The sequence below is a fragment of the Euprymna scolopes genome, chromosome 27 (genome assembly GCF_053919585.1).
Source record: "Euprymna scolopes isolate OS-2025 chromosome 27, ASM5391958v1, whole genome shotgun sequence".
In the NCBI taxonomy this organism is placed as follows: Eukaryota; Metazoa; Mollusca; class Cephalopoda; order Sepiida; family Sepiolidae; genus Euprymna; species Euprymna scolopes.
In genome coordinates, this window is record NC_136508.1 from 32,941,768 (window position 1) to 32,964,451 (window position 22,684).

At 33.0% G+C, this 22,684-nt stretch overlaps 1 protein-coding gene and 1 pseudogene across 1 annotated transcript in view; both read left to right on the forward strand.

The window, feature by feature from the left end:
• LOC145248803 (uncharacterized) overlaps nt 1–22,684 on the forward strand; it is a 2,668,808-nt gene that overhangs the window by 1,644,793 nt on the left and 1,001,331 nt on the right. The window lies entirely within an intron of this gene.
• Nucleotides 19,744–19,889, forward strand: LOC145249248 (U2 spliceosomal RNA; annotated as a pseudogene).

The following is a 22,684-nucleotide window of genomic DNA, read 5'->3' on the forward strand; positions in this document are numbered from 1 at the left end:
GGAAAATTATGAAGTTCAATAGTTAAACTACCACTGAGAATTTTTGCATTTCATAAACTTACCTTGATTATTATCTATAATGCTTGAAAAAAGTGTGCTTATGACAACAAACGAAATCCTTCACTCTCTGAGACAGATGGCGGCATACTGAATGTAAGCAATGGACAGTTGCAATCTGGAAGTATCTGGCATCTACCCAGATACTGAAGTTATATCTGTAAGGCGTGTTGGAGTCAATTCCCACTTTATTTATACAGTTATATTCATTTATTTAAAACTGAACGAATGAGTTCAACCATGTCATAAAGGGTTAAAATCTACTCTTTTGCACGCCTCTATATACTGTCCAGATTTAATTTTCCTCTGAGGTCATCAGAACTGAACCTTTCTTTAAAACTTGCATTACACATTAACTTTATCGTTCTCATATCATTTTTCTCCATACAATACATGTCCTCAAAAGATTTCGTTTCTATGGATCATCACATTGCATACACATGCATAAGACTCTTCCATCGGTCAACAATTATGATGATCTGCTGGTTAATAATGGCAAAAGTTTCCCTGAACGTAATTCATTCATTTTTTTTTTTTGTGTATGTATATTTTTTAAATTGTATAAAGAAAACAAATTACAAACTAAATTAGTATTACTGTATTCTGAACAATGGTGCGTAGATACGGTTAGATTTTAATAAGTAATTTTCACAAATTACCACGATCATATTATCAGATTAGATTTTGTAATTTCAATAAAAGCCATCTTTCTTGGTCATTTTAATGATATTCTTCTGTTTTTTTTAAATTTTCACTGAAGTTATATCTCAGAAATCAACTCCTCCTGCGGCTAACACTTGATTGCTATACGAGATGTGTAGATATTCATATATTCTAGTAAAGTTTTCTCTAACGTTCAGTTAGCAAACCAGTGGAGAACATTAATTTTCCTTCCAATTATATTATTTTTAAAAATTTTTATTATCATTTCACCCCAAACAAGGCACAGAAGCACTTAATTGTGAGGGGCTACTATGTGGAACCAGATTTACAGGGATACTATTTATGGAATTGGGCAGCGAGATGTCTGTTCACATTACAGTTGAATTTTTGCATGTCAGTACAGTCAAAGAAGTAGGAGCCTGTGAGGGAATTACAAAATGCAACAGTCTGAGGGAAAAAGCTATTCAGTTTGAAGGTTTTACAGCATCTCGGGATTTACAGTGTAGGGGTGGGATTTTGCTACTTGTTGGATTTGTCAAACGTGTTGTCGTGAAAGGGGTACTAGAGCTTGGAGTTCGTCAGAGAACATGCCATTGAAATATTTGTAAAACAGGTACAAGGATGCCAGGTTTCGACGATGCGACAGAGATTGTAGTTTAGTTGATGGTTCAGGACCTATTAGATTGGCAACTATCTTTTAAACCCTGTCTAGGAGCGAGAGACTAGTGGCAGATGCACCAGCCCAGAATTCGTCCTTGTTTTTTTTTTCATCTTGTTGGATTCCAGAATAAGAATTCATCTAATCTGTTGAAGTATTGAGCTAATTGCCATTGCTTGAAGTCACATCATTTGAAGGTGCAACATTTCGTTTATGAGTTTATATGTAATTATGCCAATAGAATCTTATTTGGTCTTCAAATCTTATATTTCGAATATGTGCTCAGGGTTTGCTTGTAGGGTGAAGTAGCTTTATGTCAGGTTGCTCTGTACACAGACCTTCAATTATGTACTACTTTCCCATTGCAGGAAGATGTGACACAAGGTCGAACGGTGGGAAGAGTCAAGCTAACACTCCTAAAGGAAAATTGCCTAATCAGTCCCGTCAGCATTTCCTGATCAATGCGAGTCAGGCAACCAGCAATAAACTAAAGGTGGGCTCTCTCTATCGTGCTAGAAAACTACTTACATCTCAGAGTATCCTGTACATCTACAAGGCCACTATTCGCCCACGCATGGAGTATTGTTGCCACATCTGGGCTGGTGCGTCTACCACTGGTCTCTTCCTCTTCGATAAGGTCCCCAAAAAAGAGTTTCCAATACTCTGATGAACTCATTGCACATGTTCCCCCTCGACATAAACACCGCTGAGAAACCCGCTTGATGACAAAATCACACCCCTTCATTGTTTAGGTCTCTAAATATCAGACAATTTTCTGCTACAGTGTGTCCAAAAAGTCACTAAAGGTTTTTGAACAACGAATCCATTTAAATCAAAATGGGCTTCATCGGACGTAATCAACTTTTGCAGAAAATTGGAGTCATTTCGGACATGTTCTTGCATTTGAAGTGTATATTGAACCCTTGTTTGAAAATCTTAAGGCTTCAAGTGTTAAACAAGCTGCATTTTATAAGGAAAGAGTTTTAAACTGTACAGAATATTGTGTAGTAAGCTTCAATATATCCCAAGTTGTGTGGAATATTGTCGAATCGATGTTTCAGGATGTTGCTCCATGCTCTCTCGCACTCTTTCCCTATTTTCATTTGTGATGACATTTCGAGGTTTACTAGCTTGTGGAAGATCAAGTACACCTCTTTGGTCTTCAAATCGGTGCAATGTTTGAATTGTGTTGTGGCTTGGACTATCTCTTACATGAAAATGCCGTCGATAAGTTCTTTGAGTCAAAACAATTGACCCCTGATTTTGGTAAAAAAAATTCACAACTTGCGTGCATTGATCAATGCCATATTTATCCATAATTAAGTTCCAAAATATTATCTGTAAAATATCTCAAATCAAGAAAAAAATTATCATTGATGGTAAAATGATCAAGATTTTCAACCTTTCAATTACTTTTTGGACACTCTGTATAATAGCTTCTTCTCCCAAACTGCTAGGCTTTGGAATCCCTTTCCTGCCACCTGCTTCCCTGACTGTACTGATATGCAAAAGTTCAAATGTAATTTAAACCAACAACTTTTTAATCTTTCTTAGGCGTGGTCCCAAATAGTAGATCCTTACCTCCAAATGGCGATATGCCTTGCTTGGGGTGAATGTGAGTAAAAAAGATCATTAAAAAAATAAATAAATAAACTTACTTTACTCAAAAGACAGGAGAGGGGAGGCAAAGCGTGGGAGGGTGGACCTTCTAAAACTGGATAGGAACAAAACCAGCCATCCCTCAACCAATGGTGAAAAGGCCATTTTAATAATGGCCCTGACTCTATTAACTTTGAGGCTGAAGGAAAACAAGGATGGAATCCAATATGCATTCAAATTCTGCCCTTCTTCTCTCAGATTATCAGAGTTCAGTGTCAAAGTGCAAACATATTTTCCAACCAATCACATACAATGGTTCCAATTTTCCGACTAATCCGCCATTTTTTATATTAACTTTATAAATCAGATCCACAATCTGATGCAGGTTTAATTAAACAAAACTACAATCGACAGTTATTCCAATGCACCTTTTAGCCTCTATGTACTCAATGACCTCATGAACAAACATCACCTTAACAAAACTGATTTCATTTCACATGTCTTCAATTAATTACAATTGTACATTGTAATGAATCTATTCAGAACTGAATTTATAATCAGATCTAAAAGTGACATAATGGCAACAAAAACAGATAAAAAATGGAAGAGACTTCTGCTCACACGAATTGACAGTAAATATTTTGTTTTTGTAGTTAAAAATAGCATGTTCCTCCGTGGCCAGTACAATCAAGTAATAACAAAATTCGAATTTATAGACAAATGAATCTTCAGATTTACAAGAAAAAATGATTTGGGATATTTTTACAAAAAAAAAAAAAAGTCATTTCTTTTCCTTATGTATATGATACCAAATGCACTTAATTTTTTTTTTTTTTATACATCTTTAATCCATATATAATTTACATGCTAACATCACAAAGTGGTCCTTAATTAAAAAAAAAAAAAGAGTCGGTAAAACCTAGTATGGTATTGGCCCTAGGCAAGCTATACCGACTTCCTGCAAGGAAGAAGTTTACAGGGTATTTAAAATTCACAAGCGATTCTCAGCCCATGTATAACTAGGTTATAGGAAGATGCTGTATGGTGGCTAGCATTCTTAAACAGTCACTCCTCTAGTACTGGCCAAGCTCCACATCTCTTAACTTTGGTAATCTAACAAGAACTCGTATTGGAACATGATTATGCTGTCCTTTATAATAAGATTTTAATTATATTATTTACCTATATGTAATGTGTTTATATGTCATTTAACTACTCGAGGCAGTGGTTACATATGAATAAATAACCAAGTTCTCATTTAGTTAGCTCAATAGTGCAATACTAGAGCTATAAATATTTTACTTTAAAGATATCATGTTAATAGGAATAGATACAACAGTATTCACTCAGTTTTGGAAAAGTTTTCATTTATTGATCACACCATTACATAGAATTGTTTCAGCCTCAAGTGTTTGCATATAAGGATATAATTGTTCATCAAATTATAATTTGCACAAACTTGGACTTCATCAGCGCGTTAAAAAAAACAGTTTCAAAAGATATTTCAAAAATCTTTTGGCCAACAATACAGTAAGACTTCTTATTTTAATTGATATATTAGTGAAATAGTAACTAGATTGTGTCTACATTTTTTATTGGGGAAGTGTTACTTTGCACTAAAGAACCATGAATTTAAGAGATGTCCTATCTTTAAATCCTCGAGACATGGTAAATAGCTGATGATCTCAATTTTCTTTTAAATAATTTAAGTTAAGGTTTCCTAATTTTTTTTTTTTCATCGTTGTACAGTTGAATTCACTTCGGTAATTGTGAATTTTTTAGCAGTTGGTCGCCTTAAGTGAGTTCTATATTGAATTTAATTTTCCAAGGAACTAACATTGCGTTATTTTATTATATATTTTTATAAAATACTTAAAACAATATGTATAGTTATATATAAAGGGATAAAAAGTAGAACATAAAATTTAGGGAAATTAACACAAAGAAAAAAATAAATCTTTGGGTTTATATTATTTGGGTCATTTGAACTACTGTTTTCATCTTGGATGTGATTCCCACAACCTTTTGGCTGATGTAACCTCCAACCTTCAGGTGTACCGTGTTGAACTCTGGGATCTTTATGTCAAATGTGAAAATTAGTACAGAATTTCCAGTGGAATTCTTTTATCCACAACAGCAGCTTGCTCTCATTCCATCATCCATGACCAAATAGTTTATAGTAATTTGTAATTGTATCCTTAGTATCGCCCAAACTGAGAATTCAACCTTTAATCTCCAGGATTCTGTCAGTTCAAATTGATTATTACATAGTACATATCTATTGCAGGTTTTCCCAAACTTCAGGATACCATGGAGCTCCTGAGTGGGGCAAAGGCTTTTCGCAAAGCACTAACAAGATAATTTCTAAAATAAATATGAAAAACATTAATTTCAAATTTTAACTTATACTTGTTCATTAATCGTCCTGATCGTGATTTTACAACTATTTTTAGTTTTTGATTCATCAGAAATCGTATTTTTTTTCGTTAATTTATTTTTTATTTTCTATTTCATGAACCATCATGTAGTTATGTAAACCAGTAAAAAGATAAATAATTAAATGTATGCAGCCATTTAATTTTTGCATATAAAGCACTTGGTATTCTTTAAGAAACGGCTTCAGGAGCCTCTCAGCCTCACTCACGGAGCTCCAGTGCTCCATGAAGTCCACCTTTGGAAACTTTGGTCCTTACATTGGACGAAACGTTTTAACAATAACACTGAAGTGTAGAACAGTAGTACGAATAACCCGAATAAGTCAAATTATGAATCCTCATCTCAAAAATGTCAAAATATGGACATGATTCTATTTATTTGCTTCACTTTGCCTCATGAGGTCAATGTCAGACACAAGGTCAAAGTTTAATGTGAAGAAAATCTAACTCCACAAAAAGATATATGATTGAATGAAACAAAAATAAAAGTAGCATTTTTGCCACTTTCTCAGAATAAGATACCACAATTTGATCCTGGCTTATTATTTACAGGATATATATATATATATATATATATATATATATATATATATATATATATATATATATATATATATATATATATAAGAGAGAGAAAAAGATAGATAGAACGGAAACCCGAATGAGGAGCTCTGTATTTCTGCTCTCAATTCTGACATCCATATTACCATTTCAAATCTTTGGTAGACTAGAAATCGATGTGCGAGACGAACATAATACGCTTCCTCTTTTCTTTCTTTGTTCATTCAGCTTACTCTTCCTTCTTTTCTTTTTGCTTCTTTCATCATAAGATTTTTAAATAGAAATGCGATTTGGATGAACACTAAAAAGCAAATGGTTTTAATTGCTACCCTTCCCCTTTCTCCGTTTCATTAGGATTCGCATGTTTTTGTGAAAACGTCTTGCTTTAGGGAATGTATGTATTTTAACTTATTTCAAAGCGTTTATTGATCTCCTGAGAAAAGGAGGGTTGACCTGTAAATTCACCCTTGTCTGTTCGTTCGTTCGTTCGTTCGTCTGTCCGCAATTTTTTCAATAACTACGCCTTGGAATTTTTTGAAATTTTACGCAAGCATTAAATATGATATGAGTAAAAAAGTAACCAAACGGATTTTCCAGAAAAACTCCGGTTACCCCCCCCCCCAGGAGTGCCTTTCAGGTTAAAATGGCTAAAATTGACACTTTTGTGCTTATTAAAAAAATGATGCCTTGGATTTTTATAAAACTTTCCGAAAAGTTGTAACTAACTGATTTCTATATAATTTTGTTTGTCTATACTTTGCAATAATTCTTGGGTGTGCCCCAGGGCATTTTTTAGGGCTAATAAAAACACTATTTTTGTGACTTATTTTACCATATTTGTCCAAAATTTTCTGTGTATGTCTATTTAGCAGTTTTGCATGGTGCTGAACTCAAATTTAAATATGTTAAGGCCTTGGGGACTTTTGGGGCTAAATGGGGGAGGGGATGATGGACTTAGTCATTTCTTTTTTTGCATGGTACAAAACTCAAATTTATATATGTTAAGGCCTAAAACTGCACCGTTTGTTAATTGTCACCAGGATTTGATGTTCCCTGGGAACTTTGGGGGCTAAATGGGGGGGGGGAATGCTGAACAAGTCATTTTTTTTATTCACTGTGCACTCATGCAGAGTTCACTTGTTTACTTCGAAACCAAAGCAGTGTCAAATCTGTTGAGTTAGAACAAAAAAAAAATGACTGTTTCGTTCCAGCAATTTGGCCAGTTGATAATCGTTGAAAAATCGAAAATTAAACAAAATACTTGTAGAACATTACATTTTTGCGTGATTGATGACATTTATTGGATGGGGTTCTACCAATATATTGTTTAATTTTCGATTATTGAGCTATTATCGACGGTCTTTATGGCTGTAACCAAACCGTCAATTTTTTTCGTTCTAACTTGAGAGACATTTGCTTTAAAGTAAATAAACGCTTTAAAATCAATTAAAATACAATAAATGACATCTAGGTAGGTAGAAGAGTAACTTATATTGCCTTTGGTAACATTTATTTGTTATATATTTGTTTTTTCACTTTTTTTTTGTTGGCTATTGTGAAAAAAAAATGCCTTAAATTCTTTTTAACGCAAATAGATCACAAATGGGTAGGTAAACCAAAAGTGTTTGAAATTAGTTTCCAAATGATAATTTCTTTTAAAATCATTGGCGTCGCTAATAGTAATGATTACCTAATTTAACGAAGACGTAAGTTTTTTGACGTGTTGTTAAATTGAACGAATCGGCTGCAAGCGTTCATTTTTAACCGTTACTCAAATTTAAAATGCCGAAGCATTTGCTTCTTATTAAGAATTGAACCTAATTAAAAAAAAAAAAAAAAAAAAAAAAGAAATACAGGAAAATATTTGATGTACATACTCGTCTCGGAACAAAAATACCATATTCCAAAAATCACGTTAATTGATTAAGTAGTTTTATTTTTAACTAAGAAAATAACATTTTATGAGTAAGCAAAAAGAAACTGATTCGCGCTACTATCTTAAATAAACCAAGGGCAGATAAGTCTACAATAATTCAAAGTTGCGAGATCAGCTTTGTAATTCTACCGATTCCACATTAATCGCTTTAAATCGTTTAAAAATGATTTTCAGGTAAATTTTTACTTGGTTTCCACCTTAACATTTTCCTTTAAAATGACGACCCAATATGTTTTCGGGTATGCTGAAAACGAATATCGCATTTAAATTTTCCGCAAATAAGAACTTTTCCGAATTATAAACAATGTAATTTCTAATGTGTGCTTCTTGTGCGTACATGAATGGTCACCATCCATCACTTATAAGAAATTCCATTGTTTAATATCTGGAAAACTACTCATTTGCGGAAACTTTAAATGCGATATTCGTTTTCAGTGTACTCGAAAACTTAAAAAGTCGTCATTTTAAAGGAAAATGTTAAGGTGGAACCAAGGAAAAAATTGCCGGGTGCTAATGCAGCTATTTTTTTAAATCGTATTTCCACGTTTAATTAAAGTTTTATGATATTTTTTTTTTATTCAATTGTAAGGTAGGTACAAAACACCCTCCTCATGTTAAGAATGGCTTTTTAAATAATAACGTTATTATTTCAGCACGGACGGCACTCTCTGCATGAGTACCTACGAATTGCCGATTTTCTTTATATAAACAAAAGCTACTGGATTAATTTATGTGTTTTTTTTTTTTTTTTTTTTTTGGTTTTGTTTTTTTTGGTTTTTAATATAACATTTGCGCCCGTGACTGGTAAAGATTTCCCTGTAGTTTTTTGTTTGTTTGTTTGTTTGTTTGTTTTTTAAATTGGGTTGAATTATGAATAAGAAGAACCAAAAGTTTTGTAGTCGCGTGAAAATCTAAAAGCATTAGGCTATGCAATGCATAGCAGGTGCTTTCGTCAAAAGTTTAATAACATTTTGCTTTACTGAGGCAACATTTGCAACAACAAACCCTAACGCAGCATATTAATTTAAATTAGTCTGTTTACATATGTTTGCGCTCCCTCTTCTTTCTTCATAGCCATGTTGCTGCTATGATGCACACCTGAGTTTAAAATACTGGTGTTACAGGTGTAATATATAAAAAAAAAAAAAAAAATGAGGGTTGGTTCACAGTTATAGGACTACCGTACGAAACGAAATAAACCCCGATTTAAAAAAAAAAAATGGGGTTTACTAGGGAGGACAGTAACGGTTTGGCGCGTCGATAACGAGTAGTCGTTAGGTTTGATATGCCTTTTGTTGGTATTCTTTTTGTTTTTGCTTTTTTTTTTTTTTTTTTTTTTTTTTTTTTTAATTCTATCACTAACAGTAAGACAGACATTATTATTCGGCCATTAATATCCCCCCGCCGCCACAGTTGATGAATAGGGGACGAGACATACCGCTGTTCTTTCAATAAATCATCACCCCCTTATATATATATATATATATATATATATATATATATATATATATATATATATATATATATATATGAGCAAACAGTTAATAAAATATGTTAAAAAAACACTTTGAAATGAGTTAAAAACATATTTAATCTGAAAAGGAAACACTAGATAAATAGACAATATTTTATGCATCAATTTTCGGTATTTACGTCAGTCAGTAGAGCTAGGTAAGTTATGAAGGGTTTTCGGTTCGATCCCAATGCAAGAACTGTGACACCAGGGTCGGAAAGTGAGATTGAGAAATCAGCCCCCCTGCCCCGGAAAAGTGCCTGTGCAGCTCCGTTGGCATTCTGCGGTAAGGGAGCCTCAGACTATTAGCAATAAACTAGCCAATTCTTAAAGAAAGAACGCAAACCCTGAAAAGGTGGACCTCCTAGAACTGCACAAAACTAGCATCACACCGCAATCAACAGGGATCGGGTCATTACAGCAATGGTCTAATCTCTGTTGATTTGGGGAGCCGAGGATAAAAATTTCTCGCTGGATGAAAATATATGTCGATTAAGCAACATGAAATGCCGAAGATTCTATGTAGCTCAATTGCCATATATTTTTCATAGCTTATACATTTATGAGAGAGAGGGGGGTATATTATGTAAAAAAATTGATGATAAATAAAAATTGAATAAATGACAATATTTATTATTCCATCAAATATTCAAACAAATAATTAAAAGAACTATTCTAATTTTAATACTTTAATTCATTATTTTATTTCTTTTTTTTTTTTTTTTTTAAATATTTGATGGGTTAATAAATATTATTCATTCAATTTTTATTTTATATCATCAATTTTCTTGAATATATATATATATATATATAGGAAAACAATAAGAATGGAAAATGAAATCACAAGAACTATATATTGGTAAATATAGAATGATTCATTTATTCAATAAGGGTATACAAATATTTAGTTGGCGATAGAAGGGACTCTTTTTGCCTAGGCATTTCGAAGCCTAATGCTTCTCATCAGAAGAGTAGAGAAGATGCTAGGTAACATAATGGGGATGCGACGTCTAGCGTGGGATTCATCAGGAACAAAAATCAATAAAATGATAGATGATGTTGGGAGAGTTATATTGAATTCTAAGATAAAGGAGGAGCCCGATAAGTCTCCTCTTATAGAATTGAACTCCCTCTCTTCTAACTCACTAAGCTATATATATGTATATGTCATCTACAGCTCTTCAGTACGGCTAGACTAGCAACTACCTCAAGACAGGGTTGAAACTTGACTGCCTAGACGGCTATTGGTGCTTTTAACTGCTACGTTATTTGACTGCTGCTAAGGTGGTTATGTGAAATTACAATGTTTAAATATTGTCCAAACGCCTAAGCTCATTTGTTTATACAAAGAGCATTGCCTTTATACATACAAGTTTTCTTCAGCCTAAACAACGCACATTGCCACTGAGCCATAAGTGCTACTGTGAATTAGGAGTCACACCTTTGACCAAGGGCTCCAACTGTCCCTGTCTTTGGTCCTGTCTTCCCAATCTTTCTCTGGGCTGTCAACTGTGTGCAGCTGTCATCTCAACTGATCATTGTAGCATTTATGTGCAGCGCCTCTGTCCCGATTGCCTTATAAATATAAATAAGATTAAATATTAAAAACAAAATAAATAATATGGAGTAACAACGCAAGCCTATATTATTAAGTTTACATAATTTATAAATTTAAAACAAATTTCCAGTTTCTGTGGAATTTGCTCATTTTGCAATAGCCCCAATATGCACGTCTGAAAGTTAAACACATGTCTGACGAAAGTTATTTCCTGAAATATAATAATATCGATATTCCACTTAAAGAAAAATTCATTTCGAACGCACCCCTGTCTTATAAAAAAAAAAATCTACAGTTGATTTTATATTTTGTGCCTTTTTGCTTGTGCGGAGAGTGGTGATAACACTTCTCAAATGTATTTGTAATGTTAGCTTGTATAAAACTGTTAAGTTTGGTCCAAATCTGATTTCTTCTTTAACCAGATTTTTGGATTATCGATACTCATCTTATTTTTGTGCCATTCATTTATTCATATGAATCAGATGCTTCTTTTGTTGGTATTGGTTACCATGATATCTTTCTGGTTAGAATTTTTCCCAGAAAGACAATGGGTACTTACAGGAGAAACCATGTGAAAATTGAAAACATCTCAAGTCAAAGTTTCTGGATTCTAACTCGGCACATCCACATTATCAGTTGACCACTCAGCCACCATTACCAGCCATATTCTTCTGTAAAAATAAGTGAATACTTTCAGTTATCAGTATTGGTACTATTTCTCTCACTGCCATTAGCAAATTCATAGCTCAGTCAGTAGAGTGCAGGATGAAAAAAGGTCTGTGATTAATATTGAGGACATTGCAAAGGCTGCTACAAATAAGGTGGGTTCCATGTAGCATACTAGAAGACTACTCACACCTGACAATATCCTGTATCTCTACAAAGCCACCATTTGCCCATGCATGGAGTATTGTTGCCACATATGGCCTGATGCATCTACCACTAGTCTCTCTCTCTCTTAGCTATGGTTCAAAAAATAGTTTCCAATCTAATAGGTCCCACTTTGTCAACTAAGCTCCAACTCCTGTCCCATGACCGCAGTCTTTGTGTCTGTTTTAGAAGTATTTTAATAGAATCTGCTCTGATAAACTCGTTGCACTTGTCCCACCCCTCAACGTACATATCCCTGACAAACCCACTTAGCAACAAAATCACACCCCTTCACTGTTGAGTTCCCTAAATGCCAGAAAGCTTTCTACTATAATAGTTTCTTCCCTCAAATGGCAAGATTTTGGATTTATCTTCCTGCTAGCTGCTTTCCTGACTGTACTGATATGCAAAAGTTTAAATGTAATGTAAATCAACATCTTGTTAATCTTTCCTAGACATGGTCCCAAATAGTAGCCCCTTATGTCCAAATGGCGGTATGCCTTGTTAGGCATGAATGTGAGTAAAATATATATATATAATATATATAAAAAGAGACGAATATTGGCTGAAGAGAGCTTGATAAGGATACCTTAAACGGGCCTTATTATCGGGCTTGAAACCGACGGTAACAATGATCTGTCTCAACTAACAACTTTCTGTACACAATATATATATATATATATATATATATATATATATATATGCATCCTGAAGTCTTGTACATGATTGTTTCAGTCATTTTTTCCAGTGAGTTACAGAGGAAAAACAGATACATAACTTTGCATGTTGGTTGTCTTAGTGTTAACGAAACGATCCATTTTTTACCATTAGCAATGAATAAAATACATGGTTATTGGAATCTAACTTTCTTTTAATAAATGATGGACCCTCCCCCATCGATTTCGACGTATGAGCTCCACCACAACAATTAAGTTGCTCGGAAATCCACACAGATGATTTGTGTATAATGATGAAGGCTTTGTGCACAGCCAACCACACTTTTTGGTACAACTGCTAATCTCTGTCGGTATGAGTGCTACCAGAAAACATTGCAGACAATAGGCCCCAGGTTTTACACCAGAGTTTTCTTTCTCCTAGATGCATGTCTTAACAAGGATGTGCAGAAGGGGATGGGTCCTAAGGGGTGTCCAAGCACCTACCCCTTTTACTCTTGTCTTAAAAGTGCCCTTTTCAGAGGAATGTATTACAGGCCTGTGCCCCACCGATACACCGTTTGTTTTTACTTGAGCACTTGCCCTGAAAAAGTTCTCTGCAGGTCACTGTGCCATAACGAAGACTGGGGGTGCATTTGTCACAGTGAATTAAATGAGCCTCCAGATACCGACCTGGAAATTTTTTTCACTGGCGCAGTATATACAGCACCTAGCCTTCCCAAATGATCACCCATCTGGTACTGGCCAGGCTCATCCTTGCTTAACCAGTGATCTGGCGAGAAATTCAATACTAACAATATTTCCCCTGGCGTATATGTTTCCGGGATTTATTGAGTTTAGTTGAGCTAGCTTATGAGAGAGAAAGTTATCCACAGACGGCTGTTTCGTTGTATTACGGCTTCTCAGTTTGGCATGGTGAGTGTTTCAAGCTAAGACTTGAAACGCAACCTCTAGTACAGAAGTCAGGCAGCTTAAGCATCTCGCGTATCACGAAGGTAAGGAAAACTGGTTTTATATTTGTTTACATTGCCGGTTCCCGAGAGGACTCAATTCTAATTACTAAGACAGATGAGGGGTTAAAAGAAAAGTGTTGCACACTTTAAAATAATAATAATGAAAAAAAAACTCTACTTCTTCTGTTATCCGTGCCCCCCACCATGCAACACAGAGTTGTCCAGGTAGACCCTTATAAAATAAACAGCAATTAATCCTAGCGTCGGCCCGACATCGGCTTTATAATAGTTGCCGCGGTTATACCTTCTGGTGTTACTCCCTCGTCTTGGGACAAGCAGAAAAAAATCCTTGCCGGCTAAAGATAGAAAAAAAAGAAAGAGAGAGAGAGAGAGAGAGAGAGAGAGAGAGAGAGAGAGAGACTTTTCACAACAGAAAATTTAATAACTCATTAAAACTTCAGCGCACATACATTTTTTCTTTCTTTCTTTTTTTTAACTCTCAAAACTTTGTGCGTTTTTATTTCAATATGTTTGCACCCGGATATGTTTTTCCCCATGGATAAAAAAAGAAGAAAAAAAAACACAAGTTTAATTACAATCTGGACTTTATACTGAGTTTACAGACACGCAAGTTAAGGTGGAAAAAGAAAGGAACCTGTTTAAAACTCGGACTATATATTCTATTCTTTCGGATAAAAAAAAAAAGCAACTGTTAAATGCCGTGCTTTGGTTGCGTTTCAGTTTCGATGTTTATTTAAGTTCTTTATTTATTTTGGCTATAGTACGCTACGCGCGCCCAGCCGCTAACTTCGCCACATAACAAGAAAGTTAATTACGTCAAGTCTGGTGAATGAGATTTTAATTTGATTAATAATCTATACAAATTGTAAACATCTTTTTTTTTTCTTTTCTTTTTTTGAAGTTTTACTTAAAAAAAATAAATAAATGAAAAACCATTAACAGAATAAGTGTTAAAATTTGCGTAATTTGAACAAAATAAAAAAATAAAATATTTTTTGAAACATTAAATTATTTATAAATAAATAATACAAAAAATTGAACGCGCCTTTTTAAATCTTTTAATTTTAAAATTTAAAACAATTTCACTTTGAAACAACAAGTAGTATGACCCTGTCAAAAATTGCGCAATTTTTAAAGAAAATTATTTTTAAAGTTTGATCATTGAATTGTTTATTTATGTAAAAAGGCCGCTTTCATAAATCTTGGACAGTTTTATTACAATAAAAAAGTATTGACTCAACAAGTGTCAATTTGCGCAATTTTGAAAAAGAAAAACTTATTTTTAGTTCGTTTATCATTAAAGAAAAAGTGGTCGATGCGTGGATGTTGCTTTTGGAGACAAAACAATCACGAAAAATAAACAAGTAACAAAAATGGGGGAAAAACTCGAAAAACAAAAGCCAAAGTCGGATTACTTAAAATTCACTCGATCGGCTAATCTACTTAACTATCAAATATAGAGAATAAAGCGATGAATGATTTCGTTTTATTCATTAAGAAAAAAGTTTAAGCAGTTTTTTTTTTCTTTCTTTTTATTTGGATTTAAGTTTCGAAGCATAAAAAGATAAAATCGATATAAGAAAACAAAGCAAAACATAAAAAAGCGGAGGGAAAAAGAATTTAAAAACAAAGCAAAGAAAAAAAAATCATTTAAAAAAGAATATATGGATTATCACCAAGTTCTGACTTTTTTCGCGGTATTTTATTTGAAAAAAAAAATAATAATAAATATCCGTCGTTTTCTTTTTACGATTTTGATTTTATTTTGAAATAAAACAAAATTAAATAATTTAAGTAAATATTAAAAATTTACAGAAAAAAAAAACTTTAAAAAAAAAGAACATAAAAAGCGGGATTTCTCTTTTTTATTGGATTTAATTAAACCAGGAAAAACTCAAACTTTTCACCTAAACTCTGGATTAATTCTTCATTAAAAATAATAATGCTATGAGAAGTTGTGTATTCTCTAAGGCATTTTTACTTTTTCTTCAAACCTTCTTGGCTTTTTTAGTGGCAGGTTTCATGTCCCCTGAAGGATGGCGCCTATGTGGGGCCACCCTGGGTGGATCAATCACCTGTCCACCTGTTCCACTCAACTACCTTGCAGGTGAGTTTTTCAGTCTAAGTTTTTATTTTTAAACGAATAGTTCCCACGTTACACTTTGGGGACTACATAAACAAGTTGACAGACTACATTTTATTTCAGTTGACAGACTATGGAAAATAAATTAACACATTTTCTCCCTCCCTCGCTAGTCAACTATTTAACATATCTCAGATTAAAAATTAAGTACAGATGAATATTTAATTTATTAGTTGGATATTTATTTTTAAGGTTTTGTAGCTTTTAATGGCTGCCAAATGTTTGCGATTAGAATCCACTCGAGGATGGTTGCCGTTTCCGAAATTGGAACTTAACCGGTGTTTATATATTTCCCTATTATGTTTTAGCCTGAATGTGTGTATTCATTGTGAGTATTTTTATTATTTTTTTCAATTAAAAATTTGTTGGTCATTTTTTTTTTTACAAATAGCCAACAAAACTAAAAAGAGTTGAAAAATAAATATGCAACCAATAAATGTTACCAAAGGCATTACGATATAGTCGACAAATCGATTTTTGAGTTTGTATTACTGTACACATAGATTCGAAAAAGTTGTCAAAAAAACAAATATATAACAAATAAATGTTATCAAAGGCAAGATAAGTTACTTTTCTACCTAACTGGATAATTTTTTGTGTTTTTATTTAATGTAACATGTTTATTCAGCTCGAAAAACATACTGTGTTTACCGATGTATTTGAAAATTCAAAATGGCGCCCGACTCTCTCGTTAACACGGTAAGTTTGGAAAAGGTGCTATAAATATAAAACTAGACAAAATACTGTTAGAAACTCGCTCAATATATGTTACACCGTGACATAGGTTGACATATATTCGGTGGGTTTGTAATAGTATTTTGTCTACTTTATTATTTATAACACCTTTTCCTAAACTTACCGTGTTAAAGAGAGAGTCGGGCGCCATCTTGAATTTTCCAATACATTGGTAAACACTGTATGTTTTTTCGGGCTGAATAAACATTGACTAAAAACACGAAAAATATATCCAGTTTGGTAGAAAAGTAACTTATCTTGCCTTTGATAACATTTATTTGTCATATATTTGTTTTTTTTGACAACTTTTTCGAATCTATGTGTACAGTAATACAAACCCCGATTTTTAAATATATAGTTTTAAGCAAAAACAATATTACGTACTTAAGTGTCATATCGAAAATAGTAATATATCCAAAAATTACGAAAATTCATCGAGTAGAACAACTGCTATTGTGTTTTTAGTAAAAAAAAAAAAAGCCCCGATAATTTACTCTTCTGCCTACCTGTGTGTGTGTGTGTGTGTGTGTGTGTGTGTGTGTGTGTGTGTGTGTGTTTTAACTTATTTAAAGCGTTTATTCAGTTTCATGAATAATTAATTATAAAATATTCGCTTCGGAGTTATGTCCCCTGTATGTAGACTCTATTATCTACTTTATAAGGGCTGAAAAATATGCGATTTTACCCAATTTTCTGTAAAAATTTTAACTATAAACAACTTTCTACTCAATGATTTTTCGGGCTATTTTGACCGAGAGCGTCCAAAAAAAAACAAATGATGATGATTCCCGAAATCACCTGGTAAATTAAAATTGTGAAATATGAAACGTCGAGCATATGAAACGAAACATGCGTTCCGGCTATTGAAAGAGAATCATTAATTTGAAGTTGAATAAAAATGATAAAATAAAATCGACTTTTTTTTTTTTTGCTTGCTTTTTGATTTTGGCGTTGTAAATTTGAAACTAAATTTGAAAAACTTGGTATTTATTTTTATTTATTTTATTTTTTTCGATATATTTTTTTGAATGAATTCAATTTACGCATATGCATCTTTACCTATATGCGAGTTGGGAATAAATTTCTCTTTTAACAATTTGGTACCTCCCCCCCCCCCCCGATCCAGCCACTCTTGTGAGTCGTAGACAATGAAACACATGTCAGTACATAATTATATTTAATATATATATATTCGGCATGACAATTAAGTACGTAATATTGTTTTTGCTTAAAATGACATTAAAAAAAAAATCGATCTGTCAACTGTATTTTAACAAGCCCCGATAACTTACTCTTCTGCCTACCTGGATTTTTTTTTTTTTTTGTGTGTGTGTGTGTGTGTGTGTGTGTGTGTGTGTGTGTGTGTGTGTGTGTGTGTGTGTGTTTGTGCGCGCACGAGCGTGCGTGCGTGTTTTAACTTATTTAAAGCGTTTATTCAGTTTCAAACAAAAGCAGAGTCAAGTCTGTTTAGTGATTTCATTATGACCATTCAGACACTCGATAATAATTCAAAAATTGAAACTAAAACAAAATACTGGTAGAAACCCATCCACTAAACACCACCAATTATACGAAAATGTTATGCATGTGTATAATTGCATATTCCTCTCCAAATACCTGAGTAAAAAAATAAAATAAAATGAATAGGCTTTCATCAAGTTCCGTTCGTCTTTGTTGATATTCTGTGTCAGCTAATCTGGTCTTATATATTTGAATGGCCTGGAATGCTTAATGTTTATCAGTTTTAAAATATGAAAACGAACTTGGATGGTTTTCAGAATAACTGGATATTTTAAAAATGGTAATCATTAATCAGAAGTGACTTTTTTAGGGCATTCATACTGATCAGATTAGATCAGCTGACAGAGAATGTACGCAAAGACGGATAGAAGTTTATGAAAGATGATAAATAAAAAATATGTGGTGGCCATTGTTGTACGCGCAAAAATATGCGCGCTAGCGCGTACAACAATGGCCACCACTTTTAACATAAGGAATTAAATTGCTTAATATCCAGAAAACTACTTATTTGTGGAAATTTAAATGTGATATTCGTTTTCAGCATACCCAAACACTTTTGAAAGTCATAATTTTAAAAGATAATGTTATGGTGAAAACCAAGTAAAAATTTACCTTATAATCTTGTTTTTTTTTTGTTGTTTTTTTTTATTTTTTAAAATTCTTTCTCCGTGGCTTTACTGTATAAATTTAAGGTAAAATGATCGCCTAGATCGCAGAATACAATAAATAATGTTTTCTCAACATGTTTCCCCTGTATACTCTTGCATTTTTTTTCCTGTAAGAAAAAGGCTATTTATTAACCCCAACAACACTAACCCTAAGTTGTTAAAAAGAGGCTAAAACATACTGTTTGTTCTGAATAATTTCAGACCCAGAATTTATTTGATCCAACATTTTTGTGAAATATTCCAACACTCCCTCCTGCAGTACAATTGAACCGAGCAACGCTTTAGATCAAGAAACTTTGTGTGGATCGGAGGGGGATAAGTTATAATTAAAGTATTTTTTCCTTTCTTGCAAAGTACTTGTAGATAAGAAATAAGATAAATAAAAATGAATCATTGACTTGAGAGAATAACTATTTACTGACGTACAACTAAATGATAAATAAGCGCTATTGCCCAGGTGTTTATTTGACAAATTATTTTTTTTTTTATATAGAAATTTGGACGGCTGTGCAGTGTAGTTAACAGGAGTAAAATGAGTGAAAAAATTAGACAACAAATAACTGTTACCAAAGGCAATAAATTACTTTTCTACTAACCTGCCTATTATTTGTGTGTTGGTGTTAATACAGAAAGTGATCCACGTTATTTTTTAAATCGTATTTCCACGTTTAATTAAAGTTTTATGATACTTTTTTTTTATTCAGTTGTAAGGTTTAAGTACAGAATAGGTACAAAACACCCTCCCCCCCCCACGTTAAGAATGGCTTTTTAAATAATAACGTTATTATTTCAGCATGGATCACTCTCTGCATGAGTACCGACTCAAAATCCAAAATGGCAAACGAACGTTTCTCCGGACATGTTCAAAATTTGAGTGATGAAGGTTTCGTTTTTTTGCAATGAAAAAAAAACAACAGCAAAAAAAACAAAAACCACCATATATTTGACAACTGTTTCAAACGCAGTAAAAATGTACTTTTCTACCTGATTAAAAAGACAAAATAGATAAAGTAATCACACTTTGAAGATGTCCGGAGAAGAATCCGTCCGCCATTTTGGATTTTGACTCTTAGGTAATATATTTGATCAAACATTTTAATTGAAATAAAAAATACTCTTAAAGATTTTTAAAACACAAAAAATAGGCAGATAGAAAAGTAGCTTTAATTGCCTTTGGCAACAGTTCTTGGCCTTTTGGCCAAGATCAAAGTGTAGTATCTGTCCGGCAGATGCTGCACTTAAGATAATTTGTACCAGTCAATGGAGGGGAAACCCTCTATACTGGGACAATTATTATTTTTGGTAACCAGAGTGCCCCCTTTTTGCCTACTTTTAGGGGAGCTGGTTTTTACCTCACATTAAAAACGGCCTTGTGCCTAATTTGCTCAGTGGGGGAGCAAATAAATACCATCTGTTCTTCAGATCTACACTTCAATGCCTTGTTCTCTGTCAGTGGAGGAGAAATCCTTCACGACTGAGACAATTTTTATTTTGTTCCTTTTCTCTACATTAAAAAACGACCCTGGTGTCTAACTCTGTCTCGTGGGAAGGCATTGTAAGTAGGAACAGATATTTGTTGACTCTTTTTTTTTTTCGCCTCTTTTTTCTGTTTTCTTCATTGACCAAGAACAGAAAAATGATGTGTAATATCAAAACAGATACTACACTTTGCTCCTAGCAAATTCACTGTCGTTGGACACAAAACGAGAATATATTTGCGTTGTTTATGCTACGCCCAAATCCCTTACATATCAAATCACTAATAGCCGGTCAGATATAGAGCGAGCAATAAGACATAAACAAGACCAAGAAACAGTAACAGTTGCTATCTTTATAAACAAGTCAAGAAAGGGTTTAGCTAAGAAAAAATGGTGACTCAAGTTAAGAATCCTATCTTTTAACTAGAAAATTATTAACTTAAATTATCCTTTTTTTAGCTAGCCACTTTCTGGATTTGTTTATAAAAATGGCAACCATATTTTCCGGATGACTTTTCATTTCAGCGTTTCACACGTATGAGACTTGAGATAACTTTGTGATTTTAATGCTATTCATTTTTATTTTACAAAAATATGGTTTAAAAGTAATGACACCATATTATATTCGATCTAACCTGCTGTCATGTGTTGAATTGACTTATCTCTAAACAGGTCTTTGCTTATCTCTCTTTCTCTCATTTCCTCCTTACTTTATATTGACCTTTTCTTGTGTACTGACCCTGCTACCGTAATTGTTCTACATTGACTAACCCAAGAACTCTCATCCATTCTTTTAACATAGCCATGCCCTCAGAACCCCCTCTTTTGCACACATCTTCCTATACTGTCCAGATTTAATTTTCTTCTGAGTTTATCAAATCCCAGTCTTTTTTTAAAGATTTTTTTACAAGGGAGTCACCACTTATCAAGGCCCGAGGGTTGCTCGAGGATTAATCCAGTGACATGTAGAGAGCATTTAGGGCAGGTGTTGAAGTGAAAAAAAAGCGGCAAAAATATAGTAAAGGTGAGACAAAGGACTATAATATATTCCTCTGAAAATGGCACTTTTAAAACAGGAATAAAAGGGGCAAGTCAATTTGGTAATTTTTTTTTAATTTTTTACATTCGAAATGTCGAAATTTATAGATTTTCGAGTATGCTGACATCAAAGAATGGCTTTCATAATGAACATCCCCAACCGCCTCATGTTAAGAACGGCTTTCGGAATAAACACTCTCAACCATGTCAGCATAACCGAAAACCTATAAAAGTTGACATTTCGAATGTGAACAGCGAGTTTTCGATTTTGTTGGTGCATGCCCAATTTAAAAAAAAAAAAATTAAAACGGAACGAAATTTAAATTTCCGTTCCATTTTCCAAACGATCCCCAAATAGAGCGTTTTTGACAAGTTTTACCTAACAAATATATTATTGCAAAAGACGCCATTTATAGAGATGTAAATAATTAAAAATTCTCATTTTTTTTTCATAACACAAGTGTTAAGACAAAAAAAAAAACTATTTATACAAATGTAAAACATATAAGTTTATTATTTTTTTATTGTTTCATGATAGCACGAAAAATGTTAAAACTAAAATAATTTTTAAAAATAAATTATTTCCATATGGTTTTATATTTCGTTTCAAGTTAACCAACTTCCATTCCCTATTCAGGTAAACTGAGTCCACTTCCAGCGTCTTAACTTTCCGTACTAAATTTTTGGACATAACCTGAAACGGATAATTCATATCTATCTATCCTATGTTTTGACGAAAATGTTGCTTGAAATAAAATATGTTTTTAAAGTTTCCCAAATAAATAAGATATTTTATTTTGATCGCATACTTTTTTAAAAGTAAAATGGTATCTTTTTGCCTCTCAGGCTGTCAATGAAAATATGTAAACGATATTTTTGAATGTGATCGTACGTCGGCATCCTGGGAATACTAGAAAACTTTTAAGAAAACAAATAAAATATTTTAGTCTTGAAAGTGTGTTTCATGTTATTTTATAAATACTAGCGAGACCTGTGGAAATTCCACAGATGACTCATTAGTCATTCATATGTAATATATTGATGTTGGCATTCTGTGGATGTTCAGTGTAAATAAAGACGCTATGATATTATTGTAGCTCTTTTGTTAAAACTGCAAAAAATATTCATCTAAACTAGCAGGGACACCCGCCATAACGAGGTCGTAAAATATGCTTAAATATGATATTTTAATTCATGATGATTTTGCATATATTATAGAGTCAATTTTCTATCGATTCTTAAAGCTGTAATTTCCAAAATAAAAAAATATATCCATATGACTTGAGTGCATCAGCTTGAATTGAAACCAAAACTTATGAAGTTTTCTTGGGAAAATTATTTATAAAAAAAACTAGATGACATATGTGCCATCAACTATAATCGAAACTAAAACCAAAACTCTTGGTAAAATTATTTATTACAAGAAATGGAAGATCATAACAATCAAACGACAGTCACTCGGAATAAAAAAAATGTAAGCGTGACACACAAAATAACATGCGCGCTATCGTATTAATATATAGATAACATAAAATGCTCCCTGATATCTTTACCGCATAGCATAGGACACAATAAGTAACCTTTTTTTTTTTTTTTTGTATTT